Source organism: Notamacropus eugenii, chromosome 4, assembly GCF_028372415.1.
Source record: "Notamacropus eugenii isolate mMacEug1 chromosome 4, mMacEug1.pri_v2, whole genome shotgun sequence".
NCBI lineage: Eukaryota > Metazoa > Chordata > Mammalia > Diprotodontia > Macropodidae > Notamacropus > Notamacropus eugenii.
The window spans coordinates 392,991,332-393,015,749 of NC_092875.1; the positions used below are offsets into that span (position 1 = coordinate 392,991,332).

The window sequence follows — 24,418 nt, forward strand, 5'->3', positions numbered from 1 at the left end:
TTATTGAAGTTATTGTCACAATAAAACTAAGGTCTCTCACTCTTTAGGAAACCTTTAAAATACATTTTCATTTATTTTTATTTTTATCTATATTATTATTATTTAAATTTTAACTCTGCAGAGCATACAAGGCTAAGAAACATCCACACTGTTGGTACAAGGAGAATAAAGTAGCTAATTAGAATGGAAAAAAGAGAAACATTCTTTCCTCTGTAAACTACTTGGAGCTTGAGCTAATAGAAGAAGTGTGATATGGGTAAAAGAGGAAGGAAAGAGGAGAAAGGTGGAGAAGCTTTTCAAGATGCCCTGGCATAAGATCTGTACCCTACATCTGCTGGCTGCATCCTCACTATGAGGCTGATGGTGTCTTTGTTGTTATGTCTCAGAGTATGGCTAACTTTCATCTGAGACATATTCTCCTGACCTATCACTAACTCAATATCATACACCTCCAGCTCTGTCTTCTTCCTACTCTTCACTCTCTTCCTTTATGATGGAGCCTGATGGTATCTCTGTGATATGGGAAGGAGGACTCTATTAGTACCTTAACTTCCCTGCTGCTATCTTGTGCATTTTGGGGATAGTTCTCAATCTTAGCTTCTGTAAAGACCATATGTACACATCTGAAGTAAGTCTCTTAAGGACATGAGGTTTTGTCATAATGAAGAGTTAATCTTCCAGATGGAAATCTAGATACTTATCATTGACATATTCACGGATCCAATTTTAACACTTTTCAGACCCTTTTAGCACTGAAGCTCTGCTTGGGATTCATTACTTTCCACAGAGCACACCAGCTGTACCTAAGTTGGTGCTGTCCCTGGTTCTGAAGGGTCTAGATCTTCTAATTCATAATACTGCCAGCTGAGGATTTTACGACTGGTGATACTACACCTTTCATAAAGCTAATTTTGTGCTCAAGATTTTAAAAGTCATAATTTCAAGTCCAAATATTATTATTTTAAGTTTTGTTATTATTTTTAGTTACATTGTGATTCCAGTACCTAAAATTGTACTAACAAGAGAGAGAAGAGGGAGAGAGAGAGAGAGAGAGAGGTGTAATGAGTGAATTGACTGCGGAATCTTCTGTCATGAGACCGTGATTCAGATCCTTATTCTAATACTTACTAGATGTGTTATCACGAACAAGTTACTTAATCTTCCTGAGCCTCAGTTTCCTCCTTTGCAAAATTAGAAAGAGGGGAAGAATTATATGGTACATAAAGGACTTACCTCACAGTCAGAAAGATCTGGCTTAAAGTTCCTCTTCAGATACTTACTAACTGTGAAACCATGGGCAAGTCACTGAATTACACAGTGACTAAGGTAAGACTCTAAAACATGTTACCAATCTGCACTCATAGAGAGAGTTTCTGCACCAAGAATTCCCCTCCTAGGTGAAATCATCGGTATGGGATTAAAAAAAAAAAAAATGAAGAGATGAATGGTGCTACTAGTAGTGTCTACATCAAGAGAGTGCTGTGAGAAAAATGCTTTCACAAACTAAATGTACTACATAAATGTGAACATTACTATGTTATACTAGATAAAAATATGAAATATGAAGTTTTAATGGAGAGTTGACAAAACAATAATTTATTGAGAGAAGTTAGAATTTACAAATATTCAGAGTGAATCTTCATTTCTGTGAAGACAGTAAAATAGACTAGGTGACCTTCCTAAAGCGCTCCCTCAGACCTAAAAATCTTGTTCTAATTTGACTTTCTTCATAAGATTTTCATAAATTCTACCTTAGTCCAAATAAATTATAATGCATTGCAAACCTTGTAAGACAAAGCATTGCTGTTGTTGATGATTGATATAAATAAGAAACAAGGTAAAGGAAAATGTACTTGTCACTTTTTATATCAAGATATAAAAGATCTTAAGTGAGTATATAACATGGCATATTGGAAAGAGCCCTAGCTTGGAGTCAGAATATGGGCTTGAACATTGAATTAGACACTTAATAGCTTTGCAACTATGGGCACATGAGTTTTTGTGTTTTTGTTTTTAACAATTAAGTGTGAAGAATAATATTTTCACTTTTGTTTCACAGAGTTGTGATAAAGTCTTCTGTAATCCTTCAATATCATATACATATGTGTTATTATCATCATCCTCTTAATCTTGAATTGTCTCCAATTTGAGATTATTGAAAAGTAAGTCATATTTTGTAAGGCCTTAATTCAAGTACTACAGACACTTCTGATAGTCTAAATCCTTGGTTACTTCAACATATTCATGTTTCCTTAAGTCAAGTCAACCAATGTTTACTGATCATGTGCTTTATGTAGAACGATATGTGAGGCACTGTGTTAAATATGAAATTTAGATGATAGCCCTTGTCCTTAGTAGCCAAGCTAGTAGTGGGACATGACATACATAAATAATTAGAATATAAGATAGAGAGACTGTGAGGCATCGTAGATAGAACTGGCCTACAAGTAAAGAAAAAGCTAGATCTGAGTACTCTTTTTTCACACATTTTTTTCCATTTTGGTCACAATTTTGGAATAAAGCACTTTTTTTTCCAAAATGCTTTTATGATATCTAAGTAAAAATACTAACAGTGTTCCTCAGATCTACTAGACCTTGCCAAAAAGTAAATACACTAGTTGGCCATGATATGTTCTGGAAAAAGTCATGCTAGTTCTTAGTGATACCTCTTCCTTTTGTAACAATTCAATAACCATTTATAATAAAATATTCTAGAATTCAAGTCAAGTTTGACATATTATCTTCCACTTTTAAAAAATGAGACATCTCAATCGTCATTTTTAAACCTTTCTGAAGCCTTTGACACTGTCAATTACTTTCTTCTTTGACAATCTCTTCTCTCTAATTTTCTATGATACTAATCTATCCTGGTTTTCCTTCTACCTGTCTGACTGATCCTTTTCAGTTTCCTTTGCTGGATCTTCATCCAGGTCATACCCATTAAAGTTTGGTGTCCTCCCAGAGCTCTATCCTGAACCTTTTATTCTTCTCCCTCTATACTAATTTGCTTAGTGATTTCATCATCTCTCATGCTTTCAGTCATCATCTCTATGATGATTATTCTCAGATAAGCTGTGTCTTGTGTGTTCTTGGGGAAACAACCCAAACAACAACAAACCAACAGATGTGATCATAGAGCCATTGTCAGTAATCCTGAAATATCGTGTAAGATGGTTCTGGTACTATAAACAATCAATTAGTTTTGATTAAGCTCCTGCTATGTGCCAGGCACTGTGTTAAGTGGTAGCAATACAAAGAAGGACAAAGAAAGAAAAATAACAAAAATAAAACCCAGCTAGTCTCTGTTCTCAAAGATCCAGCCCCCTGTGGGGGCTACAACATGGAAACAACTATGTATGTGCAAGATATATATTGGAAATAATCAGCATTTAGGGATATCAGGAAAGTATCTTATAGAAGGCAGGATTTTAGCTGTGACTGGAGGAGGCAGAGATGAGAAGGGAGAATGTTTCAGGGACGGGGAAAAGCCAGTGAAAATTTCAGGAGTCTGAAATTGGAGTGTCTTGTAGGAAGAAGGCCAGTATCACTGGATCACAGAGTACATTATGGGTTTGGGGGAGAGAAAGTTAAAAAAAAAAAGATAGGAAAGGTAGGAGGAGAGCAGGTTATTCAGAACTTTGAATGTCAAATTGAGTATTTGATATTTGATCCTGGTCACAATAGGGAGCCTCTGAAGTTTATTGAGAAGGGTGTGTGTGAGAGAGAGAGAGAGAGAGAGAGAGAGAGAGAGAGAGAGAGAGAGAGAGAGAGAGAGAGAGAGAGAGAGAGAGAGAGATGGTCAGATCTGCATTTTAAGGAAATTAATGGCCAGAAGAGGATTGAGGTAGAAAGACCAATCAGTGGCCTATTAGAATAGTTCAGGTATTAAATAATGAGGGCCTCCACCAGAGTAGTACTATTGCTAAAGGAGAGAAGTGAGATTACAGAAGAGGTATTACAAAGGTAGAAATGACAGGACTTGACCACACTGATTGGTTATGGGGTGTAAGAGTGAATGAGGAGTAGAGGATGACACTTAGGCAGTGAGCTTGTGGAATTGGAAAGGTAGTGTACCCTCAACAGTAATATGGAAGCTCAGGGGAGAGAAGGATTTTTCAGGGGGAAGACACAAGGTTTAGTTTTGGACATGGTGGGTTTAAGATGTCTATAAGACATCCTGTTAGAGATGTCTAACGTGAATCTGGAGCTCAGGAGAGAGGTTAGGGTTGGGAAAAGGAGCTCTGAGAATAATCATCGTAGAGATGATGACTGAAAGCATGAGAGCTGATGAAATCACTAAGCAAATTAGTATAGAGGGAGAAGAATAAAAGGTTCAGGATAGAGCTCTGGGAGGACACCAAACTTTAATGGGTATGACCTGGATGAAGATCCAGCAAAGGAAACTGAAAAGGATTCAGTTCCCTCATCTGTAAATGGCTTCTGGCATCCTATCCAGGTCTACATCTACAATCATGTGACCTCTAGATTTGAAGAACCATGTTAAAATATTGGTAAACTAAATATTGCAAGTGCTGACAACCAGTGGAAAAAAAACATATTAAGTGGAGTGGGTAAAGGGAGAAAGACAAAAAGATATAAGATCAATCTATGAATTCCTTCTAAAAGGGATGGAAAGCTGAGAGGGGTAAAACAAAAATTGGTTAAGGAAAGAAGTAAAAGGGGAACTTGGAAATTCATCATCTCATCTTATTTTCCTAAGAAGAAGACAATGTTTTGTTAGCTTTTTTAGGGAGAGGGATAATTTTATCTTCATAGTGGTCCTCATTGTTATCACCATTATAATCATCATCATTATGTTAGAAATGGAAAGTTGATAGGTATTTATTTCAAACGTAGAGAAGATGCCTTCTCCCACACATAAAACCTGCTGTATAGTCAAGGAGATTGTAAGTTAACAGTGAAAGGAAACTTGAATGTTTGAGGAAACACTTGAAAGTGTTCTGTGAGACTTTTTCTTAGTATCTCTCCCACTCTCCTGTCTTCCCCTTCCGTTCTCTAAATCACTCTAGTAGTTTCTATATTCAATTCCTGGGTTGAACTCTGCTTTATTCTCATCTCCTTACTCATCTTCTCTGCATTTCCTTTTCTATCCTCCCCTCTCAGCTGCCTCCTCCAGAACTATGGTGTAGAACAGTGAAACTTCTATGTTGCTCTAGCTACAGAGCTGATACAGTGAATGGTTTGGGTAGGTCTGGATAACAAATTCTTTCCCACTCCCATCCCCAGCTCCTCTCCCCTCTTCCAAATCCTTTTATTCTTCCAGACCATACAGAGGTTTACACATTGAAATGCACTTACTTTCAATATCTAAATACTAAAGAATTAACCCATTTTTGCCTCTCCCCAGTGTGTCTAAACTGCAGGGTGCCAACTGGACACTAATTGCTTTCATCTGGTGGTGTTCCAGACAGCTCCTCAGAAGGAAGGAGCGCACATTCCTGGCACCAATTGGCTAATTCAATTTACTTCAACAGCATTAGCTCTGTCAGAATATTCATGAGCAGGAGAATGAGTACCAGTGGCAGCGGCAGGCAACAGCCACTTAGACTAGGGAAAGAGCAAGGGAGAAGAAGTGGTCGCTGCACCCAGCTCGGGAAGATCTGACCTGGACCACTCTGCATCACCATCCTCCACCTGGAGACTAGAGAGGGGAGTGACTGGGGCGCTAGTGGGCTTAGGGGACAATTTGGGGATTTCGACCTAACTCTTGAGGGCCCTCAGCAAATACTTTGGAAAAGATACAGAAGGGAGAGAGGCAGTGACACTTTTGGCGGAGTGGGAAGGTGGGGGCGGGGAGAAGTGAAACCAGTGAAAGAGAGGGAAAAGGAAAGCAAGAGACAGACGGAAAAGAAGAAAGAAACAGGGAAACGGACTTCCCAGAAACAGCTCTCTGTGGCCGGTGCAGTGATGTGAAGAGAGCTAGGCGCCCGGGGAGGGAGCCTCCGAGCCTCCGGGACTGAAGGTTTTCGGGGAGTCACTAGCTGGGAGAGGTAACGTCGCGGCTTCTGGGGTCTCCGCTTTCCCAAGGTTCGGGGCACAAGAATGGTCAGCTAGCATTGCCGCTCTATCTGGGCTGGGGATTGAGGAGGTCGCGCTGGGGTGGGGGGGTGGTGGCGGGGTGGGGGGGAGTGAAGCTGCTCTCGTCGCCTGCTACTCTGTGCTGCGGACAGGTGGGGGTGGGGGAGGACAGGGGTAGATGCTTTGTGGGGACTTCGATTTTAAAGATTTTTTTGTAAGTATTTAAAGCGCTTTGTGACCTGGGGAGAAGGAGCCTGCGATCTGCGCTATCCCGTAGCTGCAGGGGTGGAGGGTGGGGAAAAAATTTAACAAACAGCAGTCAGGGTGGGCACAGGGTCGATCTGGGGTAGGTAAGGGACGTTGAGCTCCCGCCGTACTGAGAGCTGTGAGAAGGGAGGCATCTGGGCTCTGGCCTCAACTTTCCAATCTGGCGGCAGCGTCTCCACTCTGCTCACTTAAGGAGCAATGGGTGGCAGCTGGGTAGAGCCACATTTAGAGTTGCCCTCCCTCAGAAAAGGCAGAGAGTGAGACTTTGGCTCTGGAAATAGGTGGAAGGTCCAAGTCAGGAAGCTTTCTCTCTTTCGGACTGCCTGATATGAGTTTGAAGGCTGCGATGCCATTCCAATGTCTCTTTTCTGAGCTGGGCTGGATTGGATGAGGAGGGACGAGGTGGGCTTGTCACGCACTCTCCGCTTCCCTGTCACCTGCAGGACCAAAGCCAAACTCCCCTACCATTGTATCTTGCTCCCGGTAAAGAAGTCTACGAGTTGGCGATTGGGGTGGAGGGTGTGCATGGGAAACTTTCAGGCTTACAAAAGCAAACCTGCCGTGGGTACCAAGCATGCCCAGTGCTGATTATTCCACCCGCCTAGAAGCTGGAGCGTTTTCCAGGATATCTTAAGTGCTGAGAGGAAAATAGAAAGAAAACCTGGGAAGACGAGAACGCATCTTGTTCAGGAGGTGAACGGAATCCCAGGCAAGCCACAAAAGATCAGGGATGGGGAAACTGGGGAGGACAGCACCCAAAGGGCTCTTACTTTATTTTACCAAATAAACATACATGCATACAATATTCTAAATAAACCACCTAGCGTCTCTCCCCACCTCTACCCGTGTCCATTTGTCCTCAATGTGCTAGTAAATCTACCACTGGCAAAAATCGCCCCTGATTATATAGGGATTCACCCAGAGTTCATGTCCATTCAACAAAACTATTATACTGATACTTTTCCAAAACTGTTTTCCCCCTTGTCTCCTGTCATCCCTCATTAGATTCCTAAATCCTTCCCACTACTGATAGTTGACCCATAACATTGCTCCCTTTTATTTTCTCCGTTTACCCCTCAGTTCAACCTCAGAGAAGTGGAATTTTTACCAAAGGGTCACTGTGACTCTTGCAGTCCAACTGGGCATGCTCACTAGGCACAGTGAGCTTTGCTTGAAAATACAGAAGGAAGTCTGTGAATTGCACCTACAGCTTCTTGTCTCTAGAGAATCATAACTGTTCTTTAAGGACCCAGAATATATATGGCAGGAATATATGACAAGGGGAATGGGGTCAGGATAGTGGTGGTACTGAAAGAAAAGAATTAAAGTTAAGTAAGGTGGCCAGAGCTGAGGTCAGGTTTCCCTGTCTTTGCCAGTGAGCTTATGTTGCTGTTCCAGAGCAGAAAAAGAAAGGAAAAGAAAGAATGAAAGGAAAAAAGGAATCAAAAAGCACAGTGGGTATAAAGTATTATAGACTGTGAACCAGAGCTGGAACACTAGGTTTTACTTTGTACATATGTCACTGACTTTGAGAGTGACCTTTGGCAAGTAATTTTCCCTGTAAGGGTTTCAATTTTCCCCTATTTGAAAAATACAGTCTGTAATCCCTCCTTTCTAATATGACTATTGTGAGAAATGCTGAAATAAAATGAGGAGATTTTTGTATCAAAAATGTTTTGAACATCCTTGAAAATGACAATCCATCCATCCTAGTCCACCAAGAACTTCTAGACAAGTTTGCTACACTTGGGGTTAAAGACATTCATTTTTAGTATGCATGTCATGTGACAGTATAAAATTAAAATGGAAAAGGAAATTACAAACATAAAAATGACTTAGCATTCTTGACATTTTCGTGCATACTTGGAGAAATATTAACTTTCATTTGGGGAGATTTTCTGGGGGATTTAATCAGTGTTTATACTACTGAAACGCCCTCTCCAGTTTTCTCCCCTGTAAAATTTTATGACCCAGTTCTTCCCTGGAAAGCTGAGTGAATATAGTTACCAAGGATCACTCAAAGTATAGAAAGTGCAAGGGCTGGAGGTGTAGCCACATATAGAGAGGACAGTAGCATCCCAAGACAGTAGAAAACTCATCATAAATGGGGTTGGAACAGTACTGCATCATGTAAGCACAAGGTAGAGAGAGGGGTATCATCATTTGCTCTCTCCAAACCCCCAAATCCAAAAAGAAGTCATGCAGATATCTTGCCAAAAAGAAGCCACCTAAAGTTTTTGCTGTTTTCTTTCTGTCTCTGGTTATCTGTCAGCCTATCAAGAGTGATCTTTGACAGGTAATTTTCATTAAAGGCAGATGAGTTATTATTTATACGTCTGCCTTAGGTGAAATACAGCCCCTCCTCCCTCTTTTTTATTCTAACAAGAACAAGAAAACTTTTCACACATCCCATGATTTACCTGTGATTTTTTTTTTTAATACTCAAGCTTTGCGAAGCTCTGCAACTGTCTATGGGTGTGAGTAAATCGTTTTAAGTAATAAAACAAGCCATTGAAAAATGTGCTGAGGAAAAGTAGATATATTATGCCCTGGTGGAGAAGTTATTGAACACCTTTGAGTTAGAAAATGAGTAGTGTGGTAGAGTGGAAGTGATTCCCTTGAGTTTTCTCTCCAACCAAGCCAATGGTGGTATTTTTCTTTCCCTGATAGCTGTGGGCAACGTTTGGTTAAGTATTTTTACAATGTTGGACCTAAAATGGGTTTTGCCGGGTGTTGCTCTATGGAGTGAGGAAAAATGTAAAAAGATACGGAAGGAAGAGGCCCAATGGATAGAACATAAATCAGTCACAATATATGGGGGGATGATGAGAATAGGTCTTTTCACCCTAAAAAATGCCCACTTTGGAAGAAAAAGAAGGCTGATTATTGGCATCCAATGCTGAAACCAAGGCAGCTGATACTGAGACGAGCCAAAGGGTGCAGTTTTTCTTAGTTTAGAAACAGCAAGACAGCCTCTGCCAAAGATCGCTGTAAACACTGAATAAAGATTTCATTGTGGGTTGGTGTGACTAGAATAATTAGACAGTTAATTGTTCATTCTGATCTGGCAGCGCTATAATCATTAGTGCACAGTAAAAAAAAAAAAATGAGAGTGAGAGAAAAATAGAAAAGTAACATTTATCACTTTTATCTTCACTTGTTTTACTCTACAAGTACTTTAGAAAAGCTCAAATGAGTCCTGGTCTATTTTAAAAAGCAGTATCCATAGAAAATGGTCACATGGAATTGACTTATTTCTCTGCCATTTTTCCCCTCCAAGTTTCAGTCTGGACATAGTTAAGAGTGAGTGGCTCTGTTTAGGATTTGGGGGCTTCCTGTCTTTCTTTTTTGTTCCCATTTCCATAAGATGGAAAATTTCAACTATGAACAATTAATGAATTTTAGCTGTATCTGTACTTTAGTGTCAGCCCAGCAGGAATAAAAGCAAATACCATTTCTAATGCTGCTTGAACACTTTTCAAAGAACTATACCAGATTTTTTCTTAGCAATAAATCTTTTCTTTTTGATGTTTGTTTTTGTTTTTTACTCCAGAAGAAATTGCTTGTAGCAGTTACTTCTCCACATTAAATTGGAGAAGTAACCTCCCCTATATCCTTATAGCTGCTTTTGTGACCAAAAAAAGTGCTTTAAGTGGTAAAAATAGCTTAGCATATTCCCATCACCAACAGTAAACTGTGACATTGATATTAACTAAGAGATAGCTAAGATGCTATTGTCAAAGATTCTTTCCTACATAGCTTGTGAAGAATTAGAAGTGGGCAATGGAAATAAGGAGAAATAGATACTTTCCAAAATTTAAGTATCCCAAGGCAGAGGAAAAAAGAAGAATTCTACAATTACTGAATCTTGATACACATTGATTTCTGATTTGGATATGGACTTGTTGGTGCAAAGTACTCAACTTTAGAGAATCTTTAAGTGTCAGTGCTAAATCTTAATTCTTCTGAGAAGGAATCCCTATGATATTGGGAGAGATGAATTGATTGTCAATGTCAATACCAATGAATGGATAGTAAGGGAAGGATAAAAAATTTTCCCATATCTCTGATTCTTGAAGCATATTTCCTAGCTTTGGATGAAAGATGCAAAACTATCTTGCCATTCTTTCATGTGACGCCCAAAGGATTTGACAAGAAGGCAGAAAAGTTTGTTGAAGGACAAACACACACATATAACAATTGGCAAAATAACGATCTCTTAAGACTAAGTTGTACACATTGCTGCTTGTAATTAAAAAATGCTAAAACATATTGCCATGCTAAATTCTAGTCAGACATTATTCTAATAGGAAAGTTAGTATGTCCCAATTTAATTGCTACTTATGTTTTACTAAATGGTCTTTCAGGACAAACTGCCACTCTCATACTTTAGTACAAGTGCTGTCTAGTTAAGAACATTTTTGATTGTATATAGATTAATTCAATTTTAGAAAACTGGAAGCATTAAAATCGGAGGCTTACCCAAAGTTCTTTGTGATATACAAACTGTCTAACCAACCTCAAAATATTTTTAATCAAAAAAAGTTCAGAAAGAATTATGATAACGTTTGGTATGTGGATACATTCCTATGCTGGCAATGTAGGTACTGAAGCTGGGGGGAGGCAGGGAAAATGATGGCAATACTATCCAGAGAGGGCAGAATGGTGCAGGAAAAATGAAACCCCAAAGTTAGAGGTGACATTGGTTTCATTCCATGTCCTTAGTATGTGAAAAAGTAAAAGAAGGTAAGACATCTTTAAGACACAAGAGAATCTTGCCTTTCATCAAGATTTTTGACAACCTTAATCAAAACTTGATTCATTTTGCAAACTCTTTAAGGGCAAAGACAAGGGTCCTCTACTTTTTGGAATCCACTGATAAGACCAGGAGAGAGTCCTGAATATTTTGTTGTAAATCAAAACAATCTAATTGAAATGGCAAATTCAAAAGACTTTACACCATTCTCTGTACTGCATATTGTTACTAACTATATTCATGGGAGATTGTTGTTCTTTTAAATGATGAAAAGCAAGAGACATGTGGTCCTGACTGACAGTAAAAATCATAATCATTTCTATTAGAGTCTCAGGGGACAGTAGGAAACGATTGCTTCAGTTACAAGTCCCTGTTTGATTTTTCCCCCGTTGAGTTGTACTTAAATGCTGAATGTGCTATTGTACAGAGAAGTTGCTTGAAATGCACACTACATCTCCATAATAAAATTGCATTGTCACAGATACAATTGTTATTCACAACAAGTAATTGTAGAAACAGATTCCATCCCTTTAAGTACTGAGTCTTAGTCAAGCCAATTATGACTGAATTACTGCATGTTGTCTGCTGTATCAACTAATTAAAGAGTAATTAATAAAATGATAATTTCATTCCATGGAAATGCCTACATCTGGTTGTCATACAGGAGTTTGTTTGTCTTGTGGTTAAATAGCCAGACCCTACAATATGTGACTACAACATTTTGTGCAGAACACCTGTCAGGACAACAGGAATTTAAGCCTTTGGTACCTTTAATATCAGTTACAGTATGTTTGCTGTTCTTTAATCTTCACATTTACTTATCCTATAAGTAAAACAATACATATTAATAATACATTTAAAATTTGAAAAAACTCATAAAGAACTGAAGAATAAAATGGGCAAATCATTGGCCCTTCAGATGTTTTGTTCTTTGTTTTCAGGCTTGACCTAAGTTCCAAGGATAAGATGGCCCTTGCGTATTTCCTAGTGGATGAATGGTACATGGTGTAATGTGTTGGCATAATTGAAAGTTTCTAATCAAGAAAAAAACCAGGATAGAATTAGCATGGAGATTCAATTATCCCTTATTCCCAAAGAGAGCTGTTTTTAAGGATTAGAGTTAAGTTGTGGTCAAAACAGCATGGAGAAATCTGCATTTCAGCCTTCTTGCCCTGGAGCCAACATCTCTGATTATTACCAAAGTTTAGTTTTCAAGGTTCCCATTTCAGACTGATAATTTAAGATCCCAAAAATGATTTTTAAAAGATTTAAAAATCTCCTTATTTATGTTGTGGTACATACATATGTTTTACATGAACTTTAAATTTATATATTGAAATTTTGTAAATATTATATACATGTGTGTATGTGTATGTATCCAAAATAAGCATATATGCAGGTTATATTTCATTACAACTGCATTATTCACTTTTAACACTCAAAATATATGTTTCTTCCTCTGAGCTCTTCAGTGAATCAACCCTTAGAATTATTTTGCAGCTGCTGTCTGTAATTTTTAACAGAGACCAAAAATAAATCACTTAGGTTCTTCTAAATTCAACAAAAACAAATGTTGTTTAATATGAATAATTATGGAAACATCATAATGAAAGCATGAAGGAACATGTGTAAATGAACACTTTTGTCTTTGCATGAAACTTGAATATCCACCATTCAAACATTTTGAACAAATATTTGGAGTAGTGAGGATTCTGATCATCACATAAGGTCATATATTGAGTTCTGGGCTTGACAAGCACAAATTATTGTCTATTTATTTCTGTGGTATGTGTCTAATGCTTGTTATGCTCATCGGTCTTACTATTCCTAGTTTGTAGGAAGGGCTGTGACAGATATTGAAAGAGAGAGAGAGAGAGAGAGAGAGAGAGAGAGAGAGAGAGAGAGAGAGAGAGAGAGAGAGAGAGAGAGAGAGAGAGAGAGACTGAGCACAGGTGAGTCAACAAGGTGTGATGACTTACTCTCAAAAATAGTCCATAATTTTTATATTCCATTGACATATAGTGCCCAGGAAGTGCTAGTTCCACCAAGGGATATGCCTGCTTTAAACCACACTTGGATAACCGTGTTCAGTGCGGCTATTCTATGTTAAGGATGTTGATAAACTGTAGTTTTTTCAGAGAATGACAAGTAAGGAATCTTAAAGTCATGCCATATGAAAAAAGTGGAGCTATATAGTCTAGAACAGAGGAGGTGTTGTGGTGATATGGTGATTCCATTATAGCTACTTTTAATTTTTGAAGAGCTGTCATGTGGCTAAACAATTCATCTTAATCTGCATACGATTAAGATGAGCCTAAAACCGATGGGGTTACAAGAAGGCAAATTGTAACTCAATGCAATGAAATTTTAAACAATTGGAACTTTCCAATTAAGCAACAGCCTTTCTTCCAAAGTAGTGCCCTCCTTATCACTTGGAGTGCTCAATTATAGGCTTGATGATCCCTTGTCCGGCATGAAATGGGAGGTAATATGAGATGAACTCTAAAGTTCTCCTTGCTAGGATTTCTTAACTCTATGGAATATCTAGAAATAAACATTTTCTTATTAATTTATTTTAACTCTTTTTTAGGAAGAAAAGAAGTTATAATTACACCTAAGTTGTCCATTAATAAGCAAAATCTCTTAGAGATATCCCTATGAATAAAGATTTTAGACTTATAAACAAGATTATCTAACAATAAAATGCTAATATTTTAGTACTGGCATTTTTAATGTCATTTTTTAACCATCAAAATGTCAATTAAAATCAGCTTTAGCATTAAGGTTATTCTCCTATCGCCAAACATTTTCAGAGGCCTCTAAGTGAAATTGAAATATAACAAATAATTATATTTGGAATAATAATCATTGAGGAGTCATTACAAAATAATCTTTTTGTCAGCTCATCATGTCAATGGAATGTTTTATAGTGCTAAGCATTTGCTAATCAAATTATTCATAATCAAGATGATTCAAAATTATGCACCATTAATTTGTGCTTTATCCTTACATATACTTAATAGATTTCTTCATTATACCACCACCTACATTATCTCATTTGGTTTTCATAGCAATCCTGTCAAGTAGGCAAGTATAGCTATTATCATCTCTATTTTCCAAGTGAAGAAATGAAAGCTCAAAAACAAAATAGCTAACTTGTCCAGTGTCATACAAGGCATTTGTGTAAAACCAGGAACAGAGCTCATTGCTTTTTCCAATAACCTATATTACGCCTTGCGCATAGTAGGATCTCATTGAATAAATAAATGAATGTTGTAGACACAACACTTAAAGATATCTTGCATTCAAAAGGAAAAAAAAAATTTTAAGATCACTAAAAAGTCTTTTTTTTAAGCTTTCATTGTTTTTGGAAGTATATGTTACTTTAGCATGTCTTTCTTAAAAAGTTTGGATATAATATTCTTTAAAATCATTTTATGCTGAATGGTCACAGGTTAACTACACTTGTGGATAATAGAACTTAGAATAGGAAATCATCTCAGTGGTGATATAATCTAAATCCTCCATTTTACAATGAGTGAACTGAGGACCAAAGAAAAATAGTGACTTGCCAATAGTCACACAAATAGTCAAGATTTGAAATGTCTACACGAAGTTGCAAATCAAGATAAATGAGGAGAGATTCTAACCAACCTTGATAATTTCAAATGAGCAAGTTTGCATCTTAGAGTTTAAAAAAAAAAAACCAACTTTCAGATATGATTGCTCACACTGATCTTTGAAAAACTGTGAAGAATAGGAGTGGTACAATAGGATTAAAGAATGTCACATAACCTTACTTTCAAAAGGGCAAGAGATTATAAGGAGCTTGGCTTCCTAGAAGAGTACTTGAATGTATTATTAAAGAAATGATTAATAAAAATCTAGAAAGTGAAGGAGTAATCAAAAGAATTAGCATAATTTCATCAAGAACATATCATGGAAGACTAAACACTCCTCTTTTTTTTTTTATCAGGGATTGATGGATCGAAAGAATGTGGTAAACACAGTTTACCTAATTTTCAGAAAAGAATTTAATAAAGCCTCTAATGCTATCCTTGTAGACAAGATGGAGAAAAATTGAATAGATAATAGTATAAGCATATAGGTAGGCACTTATGAAACTCGTTGAAAAATTAGACATAAAGAATAATTCCTAGTGAGTTGATATCAGCTTGGAGGGAGGTTTCCATTAGAATGCCCTCGCAATCTATTTTTGGCTTATGCTATTCAATATTTTTATCAATGACTTGTATAGAAGCATAGATCAATCAGTCAATCAACTATGCTAGGCACTATAGTTGCAAAATGTAAAAATGATAGTCCTTGCCCTCAAGAAGCTTATCATTGAATGGAAAAAAGACAACACATAAAAAGAAGCTGAAAATAAGGTTTGGGGAACAAGAGGAAGAAAGTATGAGCACAGGGGTGATGGAGAAGTCCAAAAGAGTGCAGAGATAGATGGCAAAAGAGGAGATTGCTGGCTTAGATGCCTTTCTTATATGGAGGTTTTGGTATTCATGGCTATGCCCTCTAATGAAAGGAGGAAAAGGCACTGATCGTGTGTGATTAATAAAGCTGATTGAGTCTTTCAGGATAACAATATTTCCCAATAGTAGGATCTGGGGGCATAGATGGGATGTTTATCATATGTACAGATTTCACAAAGTTGAGATAGGCAAGAAATTCAAAAAAACAGATAAGTATCCAAAATCTGAAAAAAAAAAAAATCCCTGACAGGGTGGAATGACAGACCAAATCTAATAAAAATGAATTTAAAAGGAATAAAAAAGGAATAACTGCAAAGTCTTACCAAAAAATAAACAAATTCCCAAAAATTCAACTTCAAAAGTAAAATATGAAGTGTTAGTATGCAACAGCTGTATACAAGTACTATGCAACAATTCTTATGAATAAGATCTGGAGAGTTTAGTGAAACCCAAATTCAATAAGAGTTAAATTAATATAGCAATCTACATATCTGAAACAACATTGGAGAGGAGAAAACAAGTAATTATTAAACACCTAGTATGTACCAGACACTGTGTTAGCACTTTTCAAATATTATCTCATTTGATCATCACAATAACCCAATAAGGCAGGAACTATTCTTATGCCCATTTTACAGTTGAGGAAACTGAGACAAAAAAGAGGTTAAGTCACTTGCCCAGGGTCACACAGCTAGTAAGCATCTGAGGTAAGACATGAATTCAGTTTTTCTTTTCTTTAAGTCTGGTATTTTATTCACTGTATCACCTGTCTAGTCAACATTAAGATAGGCATAAGGTCTAAAATGAAATACATGAAGTGTTCTGTTGTGAACTGTCATGGTCAAAATACATCTATGTGTTTAACTGTGCTCAGTTCAACTGTGTTCAATTCTGTAGTCCACGTCTTGGGGAGGATGTTGAAAAAAACTGACAAATGAGACACAGATATTTTGAAACGTAATAGAGAATAGAAGAGGGACTAGAAGATTTTTTAATAAAGTGAGAGTTTTGCTCTTTTAAATTCTGCCAGCAAACTTGACTTCAACTCCCAGCAAAATCCAGGATGTATTTAATTCTAATGAGATGGTTAGTGAATACCAAGAAAAGGAAGCAGTAATCACAAAAGGGTGAGCATGGTTTTATCTGGGAGAAGGTTTGCCAGAGTAAGCTTATTTCCTATATATATATACATGGTACAGTGTAGACTAGGGGAAAATTGTAAAAGTTTATCTCAATTTCAGTAAAGCTTCTATAATAAGGTCTTGAGACTTCATGGCATCCTGAGTTTTGTAGTTCAGAGATTTGGGATTTTTACCGTCGTGAATCATGCCTGGGAGTCCTTAAGAAAACACACAAAATCTGTAGTCTGAGAGGAAGGAATTGGAGCTGTAAAATTCGATCTGCAACAACAGTAGTGGGGACAAAGTGTCCCCAATCACTACTTGGGGATTAAAAGAACTAAACTAGAAAGAGCCTGAAAGAAAAAAGTGAAAGAAAAGCTGAACTTTGGCAGGGAAAGGAGAGATTTCAAAGGGTCTTTGGGCCTCCATGGACATCTCAGAACATAAGACTCAAACTGAAGCTAACGATTGTACCCATGTCTTCAAGAAATGAGAGAAATTACCAAAAAAGTCTGCTTTTTTTCATCCCTCACTTCTCCTTCCTGTGTTTTTCCAGTAACCAACACTAACATACTCTGATTTCTTCCTAAACATAAGCATTTCCCATGTCAAGATTTTTACCTCAAACATAAAAAGGATTGGAGCTAACTAGAGATAAATAAATATTTAAATTAGGCTAGAGAGCCAAACCTCTTTCTATATGTTAGGAATAAATAGCAGACATACACACATACATATATACATACACACATACATATATATATATATACATATATACACACACCCATACATATAAATGTGTATATATATGCATATGTGTGTATATATGCACACACACATATAAATATATGTAAATATATTTGTGTGTTTATTCATTTGTTTATTAAAGGTTTACAATGTGCTAGGCACTGTGGCAAAAAATGGGGATACAAACACAACTCAGACAGTCTTCATCCTTAAGTGAAGGGTCCATTCTAACAGAGCAAGGCAATGCATAAATGCAAGCTCAGAAATAAGGAGGTTGCCCCTGTAGACAGCTAGGTGGTACAATGGATAGAGCACTGGTCCTCAAGTCAACTAACTGTATGATAATGGATAAATCACTTAATCTCTCCCTCAATTTCTTCAACTATAAAATGGGATAATAGTAGCTACTTAATAGACTGGTTGAGAAAATCAATTGAAATAATATTTGTAAGGCACCTGTTAAGCTGTAGGCAATTAATAAATGTCTGTTTCTATTCTTATAGCGTGCAACTTCATGTTGTGGAAATGAACTTGGATTGTTCTAATTGGAAGCTCTATGACCATATTAACACATTTTCCCCCCTCTAATACAAACTTTGTAAACTAGAGAAAGATGCCACATGAACCTGAAGGCCATTATATTGCTTCAGCTTTAAAAGTGAGCTAGTTATTGCAAAAGGGTGATGAAATCTCCAGAGAGAAAAAGGTAGGGGGAAGAGGTCAATGGTCAGAGAAAAAAACCATACCACCACCCACAAACTACTCCCCATGGAGAAAATAGGAAAAACCTGGGAAAGATTCAGCTCTGCTCCTACCCAGCATGGAGGAAAAAAACATAAAAGATTTATTTCTGACCAACTCTGCCTTCCACAATATTTGCTGGTACTACACTTTGATAAAAATTGCTCTTGAGATTCTCGTGGAAAGGGTGGAGAGATTTGATCTGGACAATGGTAAAATTAGATGAATTTGGAAAATGTTAAAATCCAAAAAAATTGCTACCAATAGTTTGATGTAACTTTGAGTAGAAGTCTACAGTAGGATGCCCCATAGACTTGTGCTATTTAAGATATTTTTATCAATGATTTGAATAAAGGCATAGAAAGCATGCTTATCAAATTTGCAGACAACTTTAAGCTGGAAGGATTGGGATCCCCAAAAAAATGTTGCTAAGTTAGGACATTGGACAGAATCTAGTAAGATGACATTTAATACAGATAAACATAAAAGTCTTCTGTTACAGATAAACTTCACAAGTATGAGATGGGGAGGGGAAGCATTACTAAATAACATTTCATCAGAAAATAAATCAAGGCAGTGTAGTAGATTTCAGGCTTTATATGAGTAGCCTGTAATATAGTAGCCAAGAAAGAAAATGTAACCTAGGGGTGCATCCAAACTTGGTTTGATATACAGAACTAGGGAGGTGACCAATCTATCATTGCCCTATTTTTTTTCTCCAAATCAAAACAAGTGTGCAGCAATTCTAAGTACCACATTTTTTGAAAGAATGCTGACATACTAGAAGGTTCCCAGAAGAGTGGAACCTTAATGAGGAAGTGCTTTGAGTTCATGACATATGGAGATCCATTGAAGAAACTAAAAGCACCTACTCTAAAGAAAAATTTTAAGAATCATATCTTTAAGTACTTGAGGACCTGTCATGTAGAATAATGGTGTCAAATTCAAATAGAAATGGAGGCCACTAATATGTACAGAAGGTTCCTTCCTTTTAGCTGCATATTGACTTTTAAAACTTAATATTATCTATCTCTTATTACATTTTTATTTATTTTAATATTTCCTCATTATATTTTAATATTGTCCCTGAGTACCCAAGAGTGTTATAACCCTATGAATCATGCGTTTTACACTTCTTATGTTAAAAAAGGATTAGACTTGTTTTGCTTCACTCCAGAGGGTAGAATGGGGACAAAGGAGTGATGAATGAAAATTTCTTATGGCTAGATTTAATTAAAAAACAAACAAATGTCTAATAACATTTGATTAAGACCTATGAAATAGGGCATCTGGCAATTTCTTGATTTTCAGATTATCTTCCCAAAACTAAAGCGACTTTAAAAACTATCAAAAAAAACTATCAAAAACACTGTATCTACCCTTGTTAAAGATGACTTAGTTGAGTACTTCCATTTTTAAAAATTAAACTTGATGACTTCGAACATCCACAGATAATCATTATTTTTCTTGAAATATGAATTTCTGGGACAATGGAATTGTTCATTAAGGTATAAATACCTAAACACTCTTCAAAGATGTTTTGGTTGATTTGTCATTTTGGATTAGACGCATGGTATAGAACCTGCTACTAGAACAAATAGTGGTAAATGTATTGTCAAGTGACAAAAATGTGTTTTTCACTGATTTTACATGCCTTTTTTCTCAAGCATGTAACACAGCACCTTGTACAGAGCACATGCTTAATAATTAATATTGGATTCTTAACATTGGATTGGATAAGATGGATTGGTTTTAGCACTATAAAAGATGTTCTGTAGTTTGTAGAATTAGAACCTAGGTCTTTAGGCTACAAAAGACTGGTGAGAAAACAATGTAATTGATTTTTTTTTATTTTTATGGATGGATGCAGGAAGTTTCTCATGGTCACACTTGTTTAGAAAATAGACATGCCTCTCATAACGGTAGTTATTGAGGGCTACAGAATAGTGCTTAGAGTGGTTACCTTGCTTTTCAGATTATCTTCATAAGATAAACTTTACTTCAAACCACTGTCAAAAATAGAGTGCTGGAAATGGTTTTTATCAGAAAACACCGGAGATATCCTCTTTACTAACACTTAGTTGAGAAACACTTTATATCTTCAAATTAAATCTAATGACTTGATCAGCTATAGGTAATTGTGCTTTGTTCCCACCACTTAAACATCTAAGCCTAGAAGGGCTTTTAGTAGCTACCATAGCCCCTGTGCTTCTATGCACATTTTACACTTTGTTGAAGTCCATAATGTTCAGCATTCTTGCGAACCATCACGATTAGAGCTGGAAGGGGTCAAGCTGCTTATCATCTGACTTAAAACAGCGTCTTAGGCAGCTCACTGCAGGGTAGTTGTTTTGCCAAAAGGCAGGAGGCATTGCAAAGATCTTCGCTTGCAGAGTTGAAAGGAAAGTCTGTTTCCTCAGCTGTCAATGATTGGTATCTTCTGCTCTTAACGAAGTAGTTGCGTGCCTCATGTTCGTAGCTCGTCCAGGCACATGTCGAAATAACTGGCTTGTTGAGCTTCTTACCATGACATTTACTCATCAGGGCACCATTTCACGATGTCAAATTGTTACTTGAAGAACATTTATATGACTTTGTGAAGTGGAATCGAGATTAGAACACTAATGTTTTATTCACTAGATTTTTACTGTATTTCTTAGGGGCAACCTTCATTTTTTTTCCCTTAAAGTGCCCTTGAAGTGAGAATTACTCCCCACTGTGAACCAAGCTATCCTTTCAGTGGAGATGTCCCAGAGTAAATGTTTCTATCAAGCTAAGATACATGAATGAAAGTGTGAAAAGTAATGAAGGTAAGCTTTAAATGGTAAAGAATCTCCCAAGGATGTCAGTAATGGCCATTTTTTTAAGGATATTGGACAAGAAGAGTCTGGAAAATGTTGCAGGAACACAGAAAAGTTCCATCTATTCAGGATTCATCAGCACAGAGCAGAAATTAAAGGATAAAGAGGTTCTATTAGCATTCAAGAATGCAATAAATAAGTAAGGGACACTACTGCTGCCATTTGATTGCTAGACTTTTCAAGCTACTTCCGTAAATGAGAAAGCATTGGTGTCTGTCTCTACCTCTGTCTATGGCTCCATGAGCTGGAACGGAATGAGAAATTCTGTTTCCTTGTGAAGCCATTAACAAATACAGCCTCGACAACTGGAGCAAGAAGATGTGATATACAACAAAAGAGGAAAGGAAATCCTTCTCCCTTTTTTAATGTTTCCTCTGTACTCTCAAGAAGGACTTCTGATGCTTTTATCCCATAACATATCAGCTTTAAACTAAAGAGATGTGCCAACACCTGTCCTGCAAACTAGACATGTCAAAGAATCAGTCAACAGGTGTAATGTGACCCATGTTTCTACAGGAAGCAGTTTAGAATGTAATTGAGAAATAGTTACCAAAATGAATTAGAAGACAATAAAATATAGATTATAGTAACATATGGCTTTCTAAGCCAATATGCAGCCCACAGGGACCCCTATATGCAACTTAATGGCCCCCATTTCTATTTGACTTTGACACCACTGCCCTAAACCATTACATTTTTAACTAAGCTACCAAAATAATGTCATGGATCTTTAAAAAAAGGGGGGGGGGCACAGAAAAACATCTAAATCACACTGACTACATTAAAAATAAGAAAGTGCTTTCAAAAGCTACAACCATATTGAACAATAAACAATTTATAAAAAGGAACCCAGAGAAATTGTTTTTTTTTAATTGAAGAATAGAGCTCGTGACAAGTATTCTTTATTTATAAGTAGCATATTTCATGGAATGGTTAAATAGTAAAATGTAATGCAAGTTAGACATGCACATTTCTCTTTTGGAGTTAGGCAAAAGGAGAAAGAACTTAGCACTTGGAGTGAAATTGAGGCAAACAAGCTTAGTTACATTGTTGCAGCTGACTTGGGATGATTCATACTCAGGGGGCTGGGGGGCAGAAGGAAACAAGGAAGGGAAAGAACAATGAATTCACCAATACCACGGATCATCAAAAATGATTCATGTTTGGCTCTGTAGTAAGTGTGTATACTTACTCGTGAATACAAGTATACCTGATGTTCTGGGAATTTGATTCAAATAAAATGGTCAAGTCACAGGAGCTAAGGAACTGACTTTGGACCAAAGACTGCTTAGACCTTTTCCTGAAGGGAAGGGCCTAGGTTAATTAACAATCACCCCAGAGTACTGTAGGTAGAGGTGTACCTACATACCTACATTCACGACATTAAAGCTAAATGGTTTCTCCAGTTGTTAATAGACTACTTTAGGGACCATCTTTTTGGTCAATTTTCCTAATTTAGAGAAAACTAGAATGTATATTGTTTCAAAGACAGTCTGTTCATGGAAAGGAAATAGCTTATTCAAAGCTATAATTAAGCAGATTAGGCCTGACAATAAGGCTCAAGTCAAAATCTGCCTCAAATAAGTCAGTAGGTGAATTAGTATTAGTCATTACTATGTCTTCAGCTTCCATCAACCTGTGCCTCAAGCTTATTCATCCCAAGGATAAGGAAGAATTAACTAAATAAAATCCTTCTTAATCTTGAGAATTTTCAAAAAGACACTCCATCCACTGTGGAAAATTTGCAAAATGCCTTTGTCCGTGACAATTTGTTATTCTTTTAGTTTTTCTACCCAAATCACTCTAACTTGCTAAATTCCTAAATAGTTGTAAAATCTTGTGAGAGTTTGATTAAATAATTACAGATGCAAGACACTGACTTTTCAAGGCACTTTGGCACATAGTATTTTTTTCTGCCCACAATAATTCTTGTAATTTGTAATCTTGTAATCTCTATTTGACAGTTCAGGAAAATGAGTGAAGGGAGAAAGGGGGGTACTTGAGAGGTAGTGTGTCATAATTTTAAAAGTATTAGTTTAGAATCAGAAAACATGGGTTAGATTAAATATACTGCTGGTTACTACCCTGTCATCTTGGACAAGTCATTGAATTTCTCCAGACTTAGGTTTCTTCATCTTTAAATTTTGCCTCCTACCATCTAATTTCCTCTCAGCAATTCCTTAAGAATGCTAACTGTAGACATTCCCTAAGAAATACCAAAGTACTCTTTTTTATTCTTCATATATGTGGAGAAGCATGATGGTCACAACTTACATGGAAACATCAGAAGCAGACTTAGGAAAGTGAGCTGAGAACCAGGATATTCCCCACCTAGCCCCAGGCTGTTTTTCTAGCCTAATTAAACATACTAAACTTCCTACACCATATTCTCTAGTGGAATTAGATGTCCCTCTCATCTGCACACACAAACACTCCACAGTCTTTCTCTGGCTTTGTACAGGCCATTCCTCACCTTTACTCCTACTCCTGACACACACATAACCCCTCACCCCTAGAAAACTTTCATTCTTTCAAGATGCAGCTCTGGCTTTCCCTTGTGCATGAAGCCTATATATTTATAAAATATGTGTGTGTATACACACATGAACATACATAAACATGCAAACATATGTGTATATCCACAAATATATACATATGTGTGTATATATTTATATGCTTGTGTGAAATTAAAATAAATATAGTCAATAGTGTCCTTCCAGATTCTCAATTTAAGGAGAGGGTCAAATGGAGTTACTTCACCATTTCCCATTCATCGCCTGACTTTCATCATTGTCTCTAGTATCTTATTTTCCTACAACATTACATTATCTCTGAAACCCCCTCCCCGACCTCAGTATCCCCATTCCCCCAAGCTCCTCTCTCCCTCTGATTGGAGAGTGTAGAAGGTGGACATCAGAATGCTTTTCCCAAGTCTTCCATTAAGGAAGTGGCGCAGTGAAGCCAATTCATTGTTCCTGCATGATCTTCAGCATCCCCTCAGGCTAGGGACCCCCTCTCTTTCAGCTTCTTTTCATGTTGTCTTCCTTCATAAAATTGTGAGCTCTCTGAGAACATGGACTGTCCTTTGCTTTTGCTTTTTTCTTTGTATCCCCAGTGCTTAGCACCATTCTGAAACAAAGAAAATGCTTAATAAATATTTATTGTCTATTGATGTATACACATAGGTATATGCAAAAGAAAACATAATGAATATAGAGTATACAAACACACAGAAGATGTTTACTTTTATTGAGAGCAGGAATTCTTTTTTTAATCTTTGTATAGTAGAAAACTGGGTTCAGGGCCTAGCTTTGATACTTTCTGGCAGAACAACCAGAATGACCTCAACCTCACTGATCCTCAATTTCCCATATGTCAAGTGAAGATAAAAATCCT

The 24,418-nt window shown here is 36.9% G+C and overlaps 1 protein-coding gene across 1 annotated transcript in view; it reads left to right on the forward strand.

Moving 5' to 3' along the window:
• Positions 1 to 5,495: 5,495 nt before the first annotated feature.
• Positions 5,496 to 24,418, forward strand: part of CDH20 (cadherin 20) — a 303,787-nt gene continuing 284,864 nt past the window's right edge. Inside the window, exon 1 of the mRNA XM_072605493.1 lies at positions 5,496 to 6,011. The gene's annotated coding sequence lies outside the window, so the exon portion shown is untranslated. The remainder of the gene's footprint in view (positions 6,012 to 24,418) is intronic.